Source organism: Schistocerca nitens, chromosome 1 (genome assembly GCF_023898315.1).
Source record: "Schistocerca nitens isolate TAMUIC-IGC-003100 chromosome 1, iqSchNite1.1, whole genome shotgun sequence".
Lineage (NCBI taxonomy): Eukaryota > Metazoa > Arthropoda > Insecta > Orthoptera > Acrididae > Schistocerca > Schistocerca nitens.
The window spans coordinates 321,098,286-321,116,769 of record NC_064614.1 but is presented as its reverse complement, the minus strand read 5'-3'; the positions used below and the strand labels follow the sequence as shown (position 1 = coordinate 321,116,769).

Genomic DNA, 18,484 nt, shown 5'->3' with positions numbered 1-18,484 from the left:
GGCAGTTGCCAGGGTTTCATATCTGTTGACAGATACGAGAAAACGAAACTTAAATAGTTTTATCCATCGACCATGGCCTCTCAGCCCCAAAGTTTTAGGAGAAGTAAACTTCGGTCCTGAAAACCTTAATCGAACTCAATCACTGTTGTTTACACAGTGCGGCCCAAACTTTGAGGATAAAATGTATGTAAGACGTGAACAGGAACTTCATAGAAGAAATTTCGAAGTTTGTACTTTGATTCAAGGGACCACTAGTTCTCAATGGCTACTTACAGAGTAACAACGTAATTAAAGTTTATTCGGTTTGCCACTGCACTTACCTTTATTTCTGCGAAAATACCTCCACAACAGAGAAGAAGCCAGTAACATACAATCACCAGTACGTATAACACACTAAGAGAGCACAGCTGCAATCAACAGATGCAATAATACTGTAGTGTGGTCGCCGTTGCTGCCGGAACAGTATAGCAAAGCGTCGTTGCGCTACTCTTCCATTGTATTCACTGAACCTAGGCACTGTGTATCGCAGTTAACTATAGCTAACACTGGCCGGAAAACAAACGAGGTAGAATCGAGCATTAGTGATTGCAAGCTTGAAGGCAAAGAGTAAAGTGGACAGTGTTGTCGGCAACAGCAATACTGTGATTGAACGGAACAAGTTTATTTTCAAACAGGGTACACAGAGGATACGCTTCGTTTCTGAAATGTTATACAGTTATTACCAGTTCAATGCAGGTACAAAAATAAGTAAGGGTAATGGATATGGGCAGGCAGAAGGGACGAATGAAAACTGGTACCAAGGCCAAGATTCGAACCTGCGTCTCCTGCTCACTAGGCAGATGCGCTAACCACTACGCCACCCTGGCACACTGTCTCTGCACATGTGCACTGACTAGCCTAGCACTCCTTCCTCCTCAATCCAAATTCCCATAAACGCCTCAGTCCGCTTAGTTTTCCCCATAAAACTGAACAGCATTGCAGAGGCTCTACACCAGCACTGGAATAGAACCTCTGCAACGTACGAAACGGTGGCTCCAGCCTGAAACCCAGGCATAGGTGCTTCAATCAAATGAAACTATATGGTCCTAGAAACCTTTTCAGGTATCAAACATCTGCGATGTATAGGTTGTCTGGTTTGTGGGATTGAAGGGACCAGACTGCTACGGTCATTGGTCCCTGCGATGTATATCTGCAGACTGAAACGACGAATGAGAATTTGTTCGAAGGACAGAATTTGAACCCACTCGCTGCTGAGGTGTTAATCCTATAAAGTTGGAGAGTATATGCAATGCTGTTCGAGATTAGGGGCCTTAGCTAGTGTGGTGCGGCATGAATGGGAATTTGGACTGAGGAGGGAGGCGTGCTAGGTAGTCCGTCCAGTTGTGCAAAGCCACCGTGCCAGCGTGGCGTAGTGGTCAGCGCATCTGCAGCGTGAGCAGGCGACCCGGTTAGAACCCTGGCCTCAGTACGAATATTCAGTTGTCGCTTCCGTCTACATACATTCGCTTCAGTCTGCATACATACATCATAGATGTCTCAGACTTGAAAAGGTCTCTGGAACCTTATACTTCCATTTGAAATAGGAGTAAGATGCGGTAGAGTTCTATAATGAATGATAAGTCTGCACCCCAGATTCCAGATGGGCCTTCCCCCACTCGCCTTCCCACCTTGCGGACGCATACGAGTAATAGCCAACGTTGAGGGATCCGGCCATTGTGATTTAAGTTTGCCGTGGTTTCCCTAAATTACTTTAGGCAAACGAGAGGTATTTCCTTCTATAAAACCACGGCCGATTACCCGTCGCATTTTTTTTTTTTCGAACCAGACATGTAAGTATATAAATGCCTGTATATATGAATTACGTTATTTTTGTCTTTCTCAAACTGTAATACCAAGACACGTCCAGTATCCCCGTGAAAGTGATCTACGAATGGAAACTAATATTACTACTGTTACTACTACCCTACTGCCCTGCAAAAATGGTATAATATGCTCTCCAGACCCACAAGTGCGTCCTCTAAAACGAGTAGACCATCACTCATTCACTCTCGACAATGTGATGAATGGTGAACAGCACAACAACAATTAAGCGAGCAGAAAAGCCATGTGTCGAACTGTAACCGTTAAGATGAAACGCACTATTCTTCGTTTTGGCCAACAGTTCCTGTGTCCAGCAATTCATTCATTATTGGTGGCAAGCCACAGTCAAGTCAACACCCTTAGAATCTTGATACGAACCTCGACCTTTAAACTCTTTCGGTTACTTATAGTGCAGTTTATACTGAGTGAAAATTATTGCCGGCCGCGGTGGCCGTCCGGTTCTATGCGCTTCAGTCTGGAACCGCGGGACTGTTACGGTCGCAGGTTCGAATCCTGCGTCGGGCATGGATGTATGTGATGTCCTTAGGTTACTTAGGTTTAAGTAGTTCTAAGTTCTATGGGACTGATGACCTGATATGTTAAGTCCCATTGTGCTCAGAGCCATTTGAACCATTTTTTTGAAAATTATTTAAACCGACAAACTCTGGGAGGCTGCATAGGACACCGAAACAAATATTTTTCTCTAATGCCATACTTTCCTGTGACGATTTTTTTGAGCCGGTAAAGGAAGTTTTCTCTGCATGAAAATTAATCAGCCTAAAAAATTCTAGGAAGTTGGATGAGAAAATGAAAACACTTTTTCTAATGTGTTTTCCTGTAATACAAACAAGTTTTAGTTCTTTATAACAAAGAGACAACAATATTAAAAAATGGCTCTGAGCACTATGGGACTTAACATCTGTGGTCATCAGTCCTCTAGAACTTAGAACTACTTAAACCTAACTAACCTAAGGACATCACACACATCCATGCCCAAGGCAGGATTCGAACCTGCGACCGTAGCGGTCACGCGGTTCCATACTGAAGCGCCTAGAACCGCACGGCCACTCCGGCCGGCCACAACAACATTAACGCAACACAATTACTTCACTTACATTGACTTGTAAATGGAGGCTACACCGGTGGGTCATGTTCTATCTAACACGGTCAAAGACTGCAGGAGTATTCTTAATTCCTATTGGTTCTGCTATCCGGTCTACCAGATCCTCTTCTGATTCAACAGGTGTCTTCTAAACTAGGTTGCACGTCTCTCGTCACACAAAAAAGTCCAGAGTGCTCAAATCAGGGAACTGGTTGGGCCATGTTACAGGACCTCCACTGCCAATCCACTTTCCTGGGAACTGTCGGCTTAAGAATCGGCGCACAGGACGACTGAAATGTGTCGACATTCCGTCATGTTAAAACCATACGCGCTGTCTTGTAACGAGTGGTACGTCATCTATCAACTCTGCCAATGCTCTCTCAATTTAATGGCCGAGGCAGGAAACATGGCACAATTAAAGAATCGTCAGCAACATCTTCCCACACATTCTCCAAGAACCGCAATTGATGAGCGCGAGTAAATGTGGCATGTTGATTAATCTCACTCAAAACATGCGAACTGTGATGTTGAAGACCCTTTCATGCCTGAACGTTCGTTCATCTGTAACCGGCACTGACGACGGAAATATAGGGTGCATTTTACACTGTTCTAGGTATCACTGCAAAAACTATGCTCTGAGTGGGTAACCATCTGATTCCTGATTGCGCATATGCTGTAAGTGAAATGGATTAACAATTTTCCATGAAGATCGTTTCTCACATTCATTTGATTCGTCCCCATGTATGCGCAATCGCCTAAGTAATAGAAGAGATTACATCCTCTACCGGGTTAAAAAAAATGCTCACAGGTAATTATGATAGTAGAGATAAAGTTTGTTTTTCTGTCCAGCACAACTTCACCGAGTTTCTCGGTTTAAATAATTTTCACCCTGTATACACATTTTGTGACGCATAGTCATGCGAATGAATACCAGCGATATGATAAATAGATTGCTTATTTGTAAAAATTTCGAAACTAATAGAAGAATCTGATTTTTATAATCAGATACTTCATTTCCTTTAATTCACGAACCAGTGTGCCTAAACAATTAGTAACTACTAGGAGAATTCTTTTCTAATCATGTGAGTGCTGTCTCTAAAGTATAATGTAAAATACAAAAACTATGAGATTATTTTATGAACAACCCATTAACTAAACAACAGTCCACGATTAGAAGTGATTCGTCAGGTAAAATCTGTGATCTGTGACATCCTTACATTTACTTCGTCAGGGGACGGTCTCACTGTTACAAGTGAACTCTCTACCTCCGTAAATGCTACAGGAAGAGACTGATTCCACTGTTCCTGCTATAAACTCCAACTATTGCTTCAATGTAATACATTTGTTGTTTTTATTATATAGGGGGAGTCAGGTAAGGTGTGACACCCCTCTTATTTCGTTAGCGATTCCAGATATCGAAACGAAGTGTTACATGATTGATAGTATGCTGAGGGGCATCTAACTCTGGTATCAACCTAGATATTGATACAAACAGTTTTTTGTGGAACCGTATACTTTTCACAGCCGCTTTCAATAGCTCTTGGAAAGACAATTACAGTGGTAAAGCACTTGTTGATACTGGCGTTGAAATATTTCGTAAGACTCCGAAAAATGTACTGATATAGGAAAGCAAAGCCGCCAAAGTCGATAATGCGATGTAAACAACATCAAGCAGAGCTCTCATGCCAAGCTCCGTCATTACGTGCAGCAAGGCAGGCCTACGCTATTAAGATAAAGCCTCATTTCCCATACGACGTAGATATAGGGACTGTTATGATTTTTGTATATGGAAATGCGACATATGCTACCCTCTTTGGCGCCATATGGGGCTTAATAAAATTGTCTCATAAGTGTCTACGTTTCCATAGTCTTGGCGAAATAACTACAGTGTCGTCAGGCAGTTTTCAGTTTAGACCCTCCGCGTAGCTGTTAACTTGTCAAAGCCGAGACAGGGACGTCAGTCGTTCACACTTCATAATGATAAACAACACTAATCACGGAAAAATAAATTGTAGTATTAACTTTCTTATAATTTAAAATAACAATAATAATAATTTTAATACCCGAGCAGTTTTTCCGGGACACGCCTGAATGCTCCTTAACGATAAAACACCTTCTGTTGGACAAAATATGTCTACAGGTACTACGTGAAATTGTATTCAGACGAAATACACTTTAAATAAACTAAACCTTTTATTCAAAATGACTGATGACACCCACAGAATAAATACTTTTCGTAACGAAATGTAATTTTACACTTTACTCAAGCATGTTCTCAAACTGTTTACCATATTCTGCAACGCACAGTTGAAATAGCCGTTCGAGAGATCAAAGTGCAGACGAAACAGCATTAGATGATATGCCATTACGTGCTGTGGGGCTTCGTGATAGACTGCATTTTTCAGTGCTCCCCATCGAAAGAAATCAAGAGGAGTGAAATCAGGGAACCTGGCCGGCCATTGTACGGTAGCATTCTGTCCTATCCAACGGTCAGGAAACATTTCATTCAGTATGCGCTACAACACGGGAAGAGTTAGCTGGCCAGTCGTCGTGTTGGTACCACATACACTGTCGCTTATCCAGTGGTAGCTCTTCTAGAAGAGCAAGTAGAATGTTCGAAAGAAATGTGCACACGTATTTCCATTTAACTACTCTGTGATTAAGTATGGTCCCTCGCATGATTTTCCTTTGATCCCGCGTCATGTTAACACTCCACGGTCATTAGTGTTGTACCTGTCGAAGCTAATATGGATTTCCAGCTGCCTAATACTACATGTTACGTAAATTTACGTTATGTTGTTTTGTAAAAGTTGCATGGGCAGTAAAGAGAAAACTGGATAAACGTAGTGTCGTCTCCCAGGCGCTGCAGAGCAGACCGATAAAACTCTTTACGACGTTTGGAATCACGTCCTCCAAGTGCTTGATGTAGTTAGAGGTGATAGGGATGGAATTTATGTCGATTCAAGATGCGAATGACACACGTCCGGCTGATCCTTCATTTCCTGACAACATGCTCGTGCCACCATACGGGATGATAAACATCGTAGACAGAAAAAGTTTTTCATGCGCCCTTTCAGTTGCAGTCCTCGTCCTCGTCCTTGTGCTATTTTTGACGTTGAAGCTGCCGATTCTCACAAGTGACCTAATAAATCGTGCAAGTGGCAGGTATGACGGACAACGACGATCAAGATAACATCCCTTTACCGCCATCCCATTTTGACAGCATTTGTTTGACATTCGCCGTATAAAACTATAGTGTACATGTTTGCGTGCAAGGAATGTTGAAGCATAAGTAATCTATCGATAGACCACACGGTTCCTGCTAGTTCTGCAGAGCAGACAAGCAGACAGTCGAAGTGCTTGATAAAACGATGTAGTCCAACACGAGCGTGTTTACAAAGCAATAGCCGTTTCTGGTCGATTTGCCTTTCAGTTTTAGAACATGTCTCAGACATTTTTGCGAAGAGTTTCAACCTCAAAATTAACAATCATTATATCATGTGCTTGTCTTTTCAAGAAATTTCGGATGCGATTAAAAATGTGTATCATTGTATTTAATAAATCATACTTGCTTCTATATCTTGATCGATACAACAGTTAAGATTCCCTGTCATGCCCCTAAACACGTGCCCCTAAGCATACTATAATTCGCTGAAAACCTCGTTTCGATATCTGGCACCATTTACGAAATAAAAAGGGTGTTACGTCTTACGTTACTCATCTTGTACGAGTATGTGCGAGATGTAAATTTGTCACTAAACGTAATTCGGGAAGCGATGCGTAGTTTTCTTTTTAAAATCCCACTCATGCTGGCGAACGAGACAGGAGCTGCGTTGCTCGCAACCTATGCAAATTCCAGCCTCGTTCCGCCTCGATTTAGGACCTCCTTCATTCAAAAATCTATGTTTATAAAACGTACTAAAGCAGCAAAGGACAGGCTCTGAAATACCTTCCACATTCCTTACATCAATAAAGCGTTCATCTCCATCGAATACAAAATACGAGCAGCTCCAGCCAAGTAAAATGCTAGGATGGTATGCTGCCTTCGTAGTACTACTTTTCCTTATATGACAAACGGTTAATGATTTTTAAATGTAATGCTTTAAGAAAATTTTCTTTTTCTGTCGCTCCAGGACTAGGCTATCAGTCTTCCCACATGTATCTTGCCTCACGTTTTATATTCTGTTATTGGTTTTGGAAGTCTTTGTGGCGGCTTACGAAGTACCCGTTCTCACCGTTTTTCTTAGTATTGGATTGGCTTTTGGGTTATTGGTTGCATCCCAAATTTTTCCCTAATTACTCCGGTTTTGATTTTGTCTTTTCTGGTGCAGCCTTTCATAGATACCAGAAATTTCATTTCTGATGAGTCTATTTCTCGTAAATCTTTTTTCGCAGCGTCCAAGTTTCCGTCTGACATAATAAAGTGGGACTTGCCATGACTTTGCAAAACTTAAGTTGAGTTTCTTACTTGTCTTACACTTAAGTGTACTCCTTACTGAGCCACATTTACGTTGGTAAGTGTTAGTTTTCTTCTGCAGATCCATATCTTGATCCTCTGATTCTTCACATCCTTAATATTGGGAATGCGACATCTGTTCTGTCGATTTATTATTGAGGAATGGTTTTGTTCGTACTAGGTGGAGGTCATGGTTTTAGTTTCATTTATAAATAAAGTCCATTGAAGCTTGCACTTATTTTATTTAGTTTATATAATGCCATTTGTAGTTTATCTTCACTTTCTTGTATGATAACTTGCTCATCCACGAACAACATCGTCTTAATACGTTTATTGCTCCCAGTATTTATACCTGACGGTGTTCTGTCACTTTTCCATTCTCTGGTCATCTACATAGATACTGAGTAATGCTTGTGACTTAGCTACACCTTGTTTTACTCCATGATTTGTTTGTATTTCAGGTGTTATCTCTTTACTCGTGTCAATTCTAATTCTGGAGTTCATATATATATCACTTGAAGCACAAGTTTACGAATTCCTCTTTTTTCTATTATTGCCCATAGCTTATCTCTGATGATTCCATCAAATGCATTACATAGTCCACAAATGTCAGGTTAGTTTCCAGATTAAACTCTCGTCACTTTTGTATTATCTGCTTCAGTGCGAAAACATGGTCTGCGCTTCAAGAAAGTACTCGAGTATATCGTTACCAGAACCACTCCAATATTACTCCCCTATATTTCAATTACATGTGAATTAATGGGAAAATATGAACAAAGTTCACTTCTGGATAGAAAAAGGGAGCAGATGAAGAGCCCAAGCCGGCCACTGTGACCGAGCGGTTCTAGGCGCTTCAGTCCTGAACCGAGCTGCTGCTACGGCCGCCGGTTCGAATCCTGCCTCGGGCATGGATGTGTATGATGTCCTTAGGTTAGTTAGGTTTAAGTAGTTCTAAGTTTAGGGGACTGTTGACTTCAGACGTTAAGTCCCATAGTGCTTGGAGCCATTTGAAACATTTTGAAGGTCCCAAAGGCAGTCTCTGCCAGCACATACCAGAGTGCACATATGTTTTTATGTGTTTCACTACATATTGAACTGTATCGACAAAGTTCGTTGAATGTTTGATAAATATAAATATACAGGGTGTAAATTTTAAGTTGACAAACCAGAATAACTCGAAAAATAAGCTTGAAACGAAAAAATGTGTAGGCTCCAAAGCTGATTATTTTCGAGGGGGACATCTGCTGATGCTAAAGTTAGCCCACCACCCCAGCCCCCTGGGGGTGAGGCGGGAGGCAACTTTAAAATTTCAAATGGGAACCCCCATTTTTTATTACAGAATCTGATTCTACATAAAAAATTACGTTCTTTTATCTTAAATATTTGTTTTGGTTCTTGGTAATTGGCGCTGTAATTCAAGAAAATCCATGTTCTCATTTTTGGGTGGAAAATGGTTACGGATAAATAAAAAATACTTGATTCGCTGAAACGAAAACTCACCCTCTCTCCCCATAGGGTGGGGTTTGAGAGAGAGCAATTAAGAGTTTTACAAATGTTGACCCGAATCCGGAAAAAATTAATATCTGTGTCAACATTTGTAAAACTATAAGTCCTCTCTCTCAAACCCCACACTATGGGAAGACAAGGAGAGTTTTCGATTTAGCGAACCAAGATTTACGAAGTAAATAAGTATTTTTTATTTATTCGTAACCATTTTCCACGCAAAAATGATAACATGGATTTTCTTGAATTACAGCGCCAAATATCAAGAATCAAAACAAATGTTTCAGACAAAATGTACGTAATTTTTTATGCAGAATCTGATTCTGCAATAAAAAATGTGGGTTCTCATTTGAAATTCTGAAGTTGCCTCCCGCCCCACCCCCTCAAGGGGCCTGGGGTGCCAGGCTAATTTTAGCACTAGCAGATGTCCCCCTCGAAAATAATCGATTCTACAAGTTTTTCCGTGTGAAGCTTATTTTTTGGGTTATTCTGGTTTGTCAACTTAAAATTTACACCCTGTATATGTGATATGGAGGATGTTGTAAAATACAAAGTCAAAGTGCTCTCTTTTCCGTTGACTGTCATAATCATTTGTGAATCTCATTAGAGTACAAAGTATTTTATTTTGCGGGAAATGTTTTCGCTACCTTCGTAGCGATTAGCGGAAGAACATTGCAAGCTATGATCCTTTATATTTGTTGGACGAGGACGTTACTGTAGCAGCAACAGCTACTACGCTGACTCACACGTCTCAATATGGTGGACACTATTCGGTTTGTATGCATAATGTCGCAAGGGATTTGGACGCAGACGGTCAGACTAAGCTCATCATTCTCAAAATCGCACAGTGTTGAAACAAAATACACGGCATATGCGTTGACAAGCATTTTAGAGACTGAGTTAAGGCTGTGGGTTACAGCAAGCCCAGAATAGCTCCGTGTGTATCGGAGTTTATTCCGTCTCGGATTTTTTGTGGAGAATATAGACTATGATTGCAAAGATGGTACCTTTTCCGACAAGGAGCAGACCCGCGATGCGAGTCTTGCTCATAGCAAGTTATAGGTATCGAGGGAAGTAATCCAACCTGGCATAGATGGGCAATGATCGCACTCAAGCGCAATCGCCGCACTGCGCCAATGGATAATGTTAACCCGGTGAAATAATGCATGAAATCGAGCATTTCGTCCAAGCCATTGTCAATCACAAGTACTATATAGTGCTTGTTGACCTTTACACGTAATACCAGTCGTGACGCGACTAGTGCAGGCCTATTATCATTCGAGGGAAGACTTGAACCAAGGACCTCTCGTTCCGCAGCTGCTCACGCTGACCACGGGACCACGGCGCTCCTGAGCTCGCATTATCCTTGACGTTGCCTATCTTACACATGGACTACTCAGTTTGTATATTTTGCTTATTTTTTCATAGTTCCACACAACTTCTTCCTGTTTTCTCGATTGATCTGTGTTCAGTTTTTGAAGGCCTATCCACTGTGCCAACTTATAACTAAATCTGGGGGAGGGGGGGGTGCGATGGGGAGGTTCCCTTGTCAGCAGCAGACCACAGTATTTATTCAGGATGTTCCTTGCCATTTGAATACATAGTTTCTTTTGTGACGTTGCCTCAGAAGCCGCCTGTCTGTTGAACGGCTGTGACACTGTTAATGCTATTACACGTTCATTTCCAGAAATATGTTCCGACCGAGCTAGATAGCGAAATGGTTAACGCGCTTCAGCTATTGTAGTTAATTTATTGGTTTTTTGTTTCATTGCGGTTTAAGTGCCTTCGACGGTAGTTGATTTTTTTCATAACTTAACGCGTGCAAAATCTCTGTTCATATTTATTGGTATTGTAAAACTGTTCGGTGAGCATTTTGCTGCAAATATTTAACCACTATTTAAATTAAAATTTTAGAAATCATTCTGAAAACGGAGCATCTCGATCGGCATTAAATGCTGAAAAACAAATAAAAATAGTATCGATCGCATTTCAACATTTTTTTTTTCTTTTCTCAGATCATCTTTAGGCTTCTCACCCATACAGCACAGTAATAATACATATTCAATGTAGAGGGATGAAAGTGTAGCTAAACAACTCTAAAATGTAAGCTACAATAATTAAAAAATACGCTGTTATACCCATTTTGGAAGCTGGCAGCGTCAAACAGAGCGAGGTGCGTAGAAGGACGGAACGCTGAAGAGGCAGCGGATGACTGGTGACTTGGAAGTCGATCTTCGTGAATCAGTTCTTCTGGGCGATAGTATCGAAGACTAACTGCCACAATATGACTTCCAGTGGTTAGAATAAACCACTTACGCGATCATTTGCATGGACTGTACGTTACTGTCAAAGATCCTGCATATTAACTTGGGCAATACTGTCTTCAAAATCTCTACGTATTATTTAGTGTTAACGAAATATTCTTATAAGGAAATAGTACATTGGTCGGTAAGTACGCTACAGTCAGCACGAAATATAGCTTTTGTAGTATCCCTTATGTTTTTACAAAAATACGGTATCTTATGGATGAAATCAGAGATTAGAGGAGCCATTTTTAAGTCATAAGATGTACTAAATAATGAAATGTATAAATTAAATCTTTTCTTGAATAAAAATGTGCCTCCCTTAATTTCCTCTGTTACTTTACATTATAGATGAAAAACTGATTTCATACGAAAAACCATTTCTGAAAGACATAGTAAGAAATTTGATGCACTTATCGAAGAGCAGCACCAGGTTTTAAATGAGCGTCAAACTACTGTGCATAAATTTTATCCGAGGATGTCTAACCTTACTAACATATGGCACTATTAAGTAGGGGGTTAAAATATAATTTAACTTCTACGCTTATTAATGCAAATGTGAAGCGCATCATCGCTGAGGTTAGAGTAGCTGCCAAGTAGTCCCAACTTAGTAAATCTGACGTACTCAAACTTACATTAAAAACTAAAGATATTATCAGTATTGAAAGAAATAGACGTCGAAACAGACACGAATCAAGTTTAAAAAAGTATTAATAATAAACCAGAGGGGAAAAGTTATTATAACAAAAGTGGCAAAAGGCAATATTCTAACTCTAGTTAGTGAGAACGATTACATTTTTAAAACTGTACGGATTTTTGCTGATAATGGTATTGTAGAGATTGATAGAGATCCTACCCCGAAATTTCAGGCCAAGATTAAAAAATTTATAGATGAAAACAGTCATTTAATTTTGACAAATGAGAAACTGTAATTGAAAATGATGAATGTGCAACTAGTGAAGTTCAGATCACAAAGTTTCATAAACCTAATTTCGCAATACATCCTATCGTCAATTGTAAAAATTGTTCCACGTATAAACTAAACAAAAAAAGTAAATGAGATTTTACAGTCATTTTACGTATATGAAGATAATTTTAGGGCCAAAAGCGGTTACGAGTTTAAACAAACAATATGCAATATTGCCATTCCTGATGGCACAAGATTTGCCTTTCTAATTATTAAAAATTTGTGTACAAATGGACCCATCTCTGATACCATCAACATCATCAGAGAGAATTTACTGCAACATAAAATTATGAATATAGATGAAGTAGGCGAGTTTATAGAACTACCGGAAAAAGCACTCAGATTCAATTATTTTTCATTTAATGATAAAATTTGCTATTGAAAAGATGGCCTGGCAATGGATAATTCTTTAGCTGGTACTGTGACTGATATTGTCGTCAATTTAATTGAACTACAATTTTTTAAAGGCAATCCATGGACTGCAAATAAAATTCTCTGCTGCAAAACGTATGTGGATGACTCAATAATTTTATATAATGGTCCCAAAGTAGAGAGATGCTGTCACTAAAATTTTCAAGTATTTATCCCAAACTAGTTTTTTACAATTGAACATAAGAATAATAGAACTGTAAATGTTCTCGATTTGCAGTGGTCAGCATGGTTTAACAATTTACAGAAAACCTACGGCATCAGAAGTGATCATAAATGCGTCTTCTTGTCACATAAATTACATTTAAGAATAAAAAAGCGTGTCTCCAATCTATGGCTCACAGAGTTTTGAAATTGCCCCTCGACCCCACTAATGTAGTGGACACTTTATTTCATAAATGACAGTAGTCTAACAGCACTTCTGAAGCTCATAACACAAAATTCACAAAGGTGACATACATGGGAACTGTCTCGGACAGAATAAACAGGCTATTTAAAGACACTGAAGTGACTATTGAGTTTACTATTGCAACCTGCTACGAACTAAACTGAGGCACACGATTGGCAACAGCAAAAATAGGTATTTCAATTCAGGGATACCAAAAATGTAATGGCACGACTGTGACAAGCAATACATTGGCCAAACAGTAGGAAATTTAGCCTTGCGGTTTAAAGAACATACAGTAGGTACCCGACCACTAGAGGCCATATTGTAGCAGTTAGTCTTCGCTACTACCGTCGAGTAAAACTGAAGCACGAAGATCGACTTACAAGTCACCAGTCATCCGCTGCCTCTTCAACGTTCCGTCCACTGCCATGGTATCTGTGATGGGCCTCGCTGCAGGGCAGCTATCGATAATGGCAACCCATTGCTATAACAACCATGTACGGCTGTCTCTGCTACAGCAAGTACATAGAAATGCCCACTGGGGGCAGTCAACACTCAACAGCGATTACAGCACGCCTGTCATTTTGCTTCTTTTACTTAAATCAGTTATGATAGGATTAGCCATGTAAAATTTTACGTAGGTAATTTACGTATTTATTGCTGTATCTACTTTTCTTATAAATTCGACTAAATCAGTCAATGTAACATATCTCCCACATTACTGATCACCAGTGATGTAATGTTGTAGGTGATGGGCTGAGCTTAAAGTATATAATCTCGAACAAAGCTGCCTTATTCAGCAGTGACAGCCTTACTTCTACGGATCTCGCTCCGTCTGCCGCCACCAGCAGCCTAAACGGGTGTAACAGAGTACTTTAGCTTATAATGTAGAGTTGTTTAGCCATATTTTCACCCCTCTATACTGAATATGTATTACTACACTACTGCAGTGCGGAAAAGCCTGAAGATGGTCCGAGGTGCCGGCTTTCTAATTAATAAATGATTGAAGGTGTGGGGTGGCCCTGAATTACGTACCCTCTGACTCAGTGATGAAATATTAAAAGTTAATAGTGCTGAGTCTACAGTATACGATAAGAATACACACATGAATCGAATGGTTGAATATTTCTATCATTCGGGATTTGCGAATTATGAATGTAACATATAAATTTATATACGAAAGACTGCAATTAAATAAAATCTCCAGGTACTATCTTAACGATTTTAAATGATGAGTACGATAGTAGAAGTACCTTTGAGAATGCGGTATATTTCTGCAAAACATTTATTGGTGTCGATGGTCCAGCAATTAAATAAAATATTAGTTGAATAACAGGGAAACAATAGCTTCCTACTTCACGTAATCAGTTATGAGCAACAACATAGCTCTCGAGATATACACTTCCAAACGCATACTACGTCTTCACTGCAGAAGCCGCAATAAAAACACACAAGAGCTCTGTGAAATATTTCTATCCTCCGCGACCACGCACAAACTGCTCCAAGTCTCTCCTGCCTTCACGTCCCGCCGCATCTCCGCGTCCAGCGCTCACTCCCGTGTCCTCTCCTGTACTCGCCACAACTCCTCTCCGAGAAATGTACTGATATAGGAAAACAAAGCCGCCAAAGTCGATAATGCGATGTAAACAACATCAAGCAGAGCTCTCATGCCAAGCTCTGTCATTACGTGCAGCAAGGCAGGCCTACACTATTAAGATAAAGCCTCATTTCCCATACGACGTAGATATAGGGACTGTTATGATTTTTGTATATGGAAATGCGACATATGCTACCCTCTTTGGCGCCATATGGGGCTTAATAAAATTGTCTCATAAGTGTCTACGTTTCCATAGTCTTGGCGAAATAACTACAGTGTCGTCAGGCAGTTTTCAGTTTAGACCCTCCGCGTAGCTGTTAACTTGTCAAAGCCGAGACAGGGACGTCAGTCGTTCACACTTCATAATGATAAACAACACTAATCACGGAAAAATAAATTGTAGTATTAACTTTCTTATAATTTAAAATAACAATAATAATAATTTTAATACCCGAGCAGTTTTTCCGGGACACGCCTGAATGCTCCTTAACGATAAAACACCTTCTGTTGGACAAAATATGTCTACAGGTACTATGTGAAATTGTATTCAGACGAAATACACTTTAAATAAACTAAACCTTTTATTCAAAATGACTGATGACACCCACAGAATAAATACTTTTCGTAACGGAATGTAATTTTACACTTTACTCAAGCATGTTCTAAAACTGTTTACCATATTCTGCAACGCACAGTTGAAATAGCCGTTCGAGAGATCAAAGTGCAGACGAAACAGCATTAGATGATATGCCATTACGTGCTGTGGGGCTTCGTGATAGACTGCATCTTTCAGTGCTCCCCATCGAAAGAAATCAAGAGGAGTGAAATCAGGGAACCTGGCCGGCCATTGTACGGCAGCATTCTGTCCTATCCAACGGTCAGGAAACATTTCATTCAGTATGCGCTACAACACGGGAAGAGTTAGCTGGCCAGTCGTCGTGTTGGTACCACATACACTGTCGCTTATCCAGTGGTAGCTCTTCTAGAAGAGCAAGTAGAATGTTCGAAAGAAATGTGCACACGTATTTCCATTTAACTACTCTGTGATTAAGTATGGTCCCTCGCATGATTTTCCTTTGATCCCGCGTCATGTTAACACTCCCCGGTCATTAGTGTTGTACCTGTCGAAGCTAATATGGATTTCCAGCTGCCTAATACTACATGTTACGTAAATTTACGTTATGTTGTTTTGTAAAAGTTGCATGGGCAGTAAAGAGAAAACTGGATAAACGTAGTGTCGTCTCCCAGGCGCTGCAGAGCAGACCGATAAAACTCTTTACGGCGTTTGGAATCACGTCCTCCAAGTGCTTGATGTAGTTAGAGGTGATAGGGATGGAATTTATGTCGATTCAAGATGCGAATGACACACGTCCGGCTGATCCTTCATTTCCTGACAACATGCTCGTGCCACCATACGGGATGATAAACATCGTAGACAGAAAAAGTTTTTCATGCGCCCTTTCAGTTGCAGTCCTCGTCCTCGTCCTTGTGCTATTTTTGACGTTGAAGCTGCCGATTCTCACAAGTGACCTAATAAATCGTGCAAGTGGCAGGTATGACGGACAACGACGATCAAGATAACATCCCTTTACCGCCATCCCATTTTGACAGCATTTGTTTGACATTCGCCGTATAAAACTATAGTGTACATGTTTGCGTGCAAGGAATGTTGAAGCATAAGTAATCTATCGATAGACCACACGGTTCCTGCTAGTTCTGCAGAGCAGACAAGCAGACAGTCGAAGTGCTTGATAAAACGATGTAGTCCAACACGAGCGTGTTTACAAAGCAATAGCCGTTTCTGGTCGATTTGCCTTTCAGTTTTAGAACATCTCTCAGACATTTTTGCGAAGAGTTTCAACCTCAAAATTAACAATCATTATATCATGTGCTTGTCTTTTCAAGAAATTTCGGATGCGATTAAAAATGTGTATCATTGTATTTAATAAATCATACTTGCTTCTATATCTTGATCGATACAACAGTTAAGATTCCCTGTCATGCCCCTAAACACGTGCCCCTAAGCATACTATAATTCGCTGAAAACCTCGTTTCGATATTTGGCACCATTTACGAAATAAAAAGGGTGTTACGTCTTACGTTACTCATCTTGTACGAGTATGTGCGAGATGTAAATTTGTCACTAAACGTAATTCGGGAAGCGATGCGTAGTTTTCTTTTTAAAATCCCACTCATGCTGGCGAACGAGACAGGAGCTGCGTTGCTCGCAACCTATGCAAATTCCAGCCTCGTTCCGCCTCGATTTAGGACCTCCTTCATTCAAAAATCTATGTTTATAAAACGTACTAAAGCAGCAAAGGACAGGCTCTGAAATACCTTCCACATTCCTTACATCAATAAAGCGTTCATCTCCATCGAATACAAAATACGAGCAGCTCCAGCCAAGTAAAATGCTAGGATGGTATGCTGCCTTCGTAGTACTACTTTTCCTTATATGACAAACGGTTAATGATTTTTAAATGTAATGCTTTAAGAAAATTTTCTTTTTCTGTCGCTCCAGGACTAGGCTATCAGTCTTCCCACATGTATCTTGCCTCACGTTTTATATTCTGTTATTGGTTTTGGAAGTCTTTGTGGCGGCTTACGAAGTACCCGTTCTCACCGTTTTTCTTAGTATTGGATTGGCTTTTGGGTTATTGGTTGCATCCCAAATTTTTCCCTAATTACTCCGGTTTTGATTTTGTCTTTTCTGGTGCAGCCTTTCATAGATACCAGAAATTTCATTTCTGATGAGTCTATTTCTCGTAAATCTTTTTTCGCAGCGTCCAAGTTTCCGTCTGACATAATAAAGTGGGACTTGCCATGACTTTGCAAAACTTAAGTTGAGTTTCTTACTTGTCTTACACTTAAGTGTACTCCTTACTGAGCCACATTTACGTTGGTAAGTGTTAGTTTTCTTCTGCAGATCCATATCTTGATCCTCTGATTCTTCACATCCTTAATATTGGGAATGCGACATCTGTTCTGTCGATTTATTATTGAGGAATGGTTTTGTTCGTACTAGGTGGAGGTCATGGTTTTAGTTTCATTTATAAATAAAGTCCATTGAAGCTTGCACTTATTTTATTTAGTTTATATAATGCCATTTGTAGTTTATCTTCACTTTCTTGTATGATAACTTGCTCATCCACGAACAACATCGTCTTAATACGTTTATTGCTCCCAGTATTTATACCTGACGGTGTTCTGTCACTTTTCCATTCTCTGGTCATCTACATAGATACTGAGTAATGCTTGTGACTTAGCTACACCTTGTTTTACTCCATGATTTGTTTGTATTTCAGGTGTTATCTCTTTACTCGTGTCAATTCTAATTCTGGAGTTCATATATATATCACTTGAAGCACAAGTTTACGAATTCCTCTTTTTTCTATTATTGCCCATAGCTTATCTCTGATGATTCCATCAAATGCATTACATAGTCCACAAATGTCAGGTTAGTTTCCAGATTAAACTCTCGTCACTTTTGTATTATCTGCTTCAGTGCGAAAACATGGTCTGCGCTTCAAGAAAGTACTCGAGTATATCGTTACCAGAACCACTCCAATATTACTCCCCTATATTTCAATTACATGTGAATTAATGGGAAAATATGAACAAAGTTCACTTCTGGATAGAAAAAGGGAGCAGATGAAGAGCCCAAGCCGGCCACTGTGACCGAGCGGTTCTAGGCGCTTCAGTCCTGAACCGAGCTGCTGCTACGGCCGCCGGTTCGAATCCTGCCTCGGGCATGGATGTGTATGATGTCCTTAGGTTAGTTAGGTTTAAGTAGTTCTAAGTTTAGGGGACTGTTGACTTCAGACGTTAAGTCCCATAGTGCTTGGAGCCATTTGAAACATTTTGAAGGTCCCAAAGACA

At 40.1% G+C, this 18,484-nt stretch overlaps 1 non-coding gene across 1 annotated transcript; it reads right to left on the bottom strand.

Annotated features, from left to right (window-relative positions):
* Positions 1 to 794: 794 nt before the first annotated feature.
* Trnat-agu (transfer RNA threonine (anticodon AGU)) lies at positions 795 to 866 on the bottom strand. Its single transcript has one exon. It is a non-coding gene; the product is annotated as a tRNA-Thr (tRNA).
* Between the last annotated feature and the right edge of the window lie 17,618 nt (positions 867 to 18,484).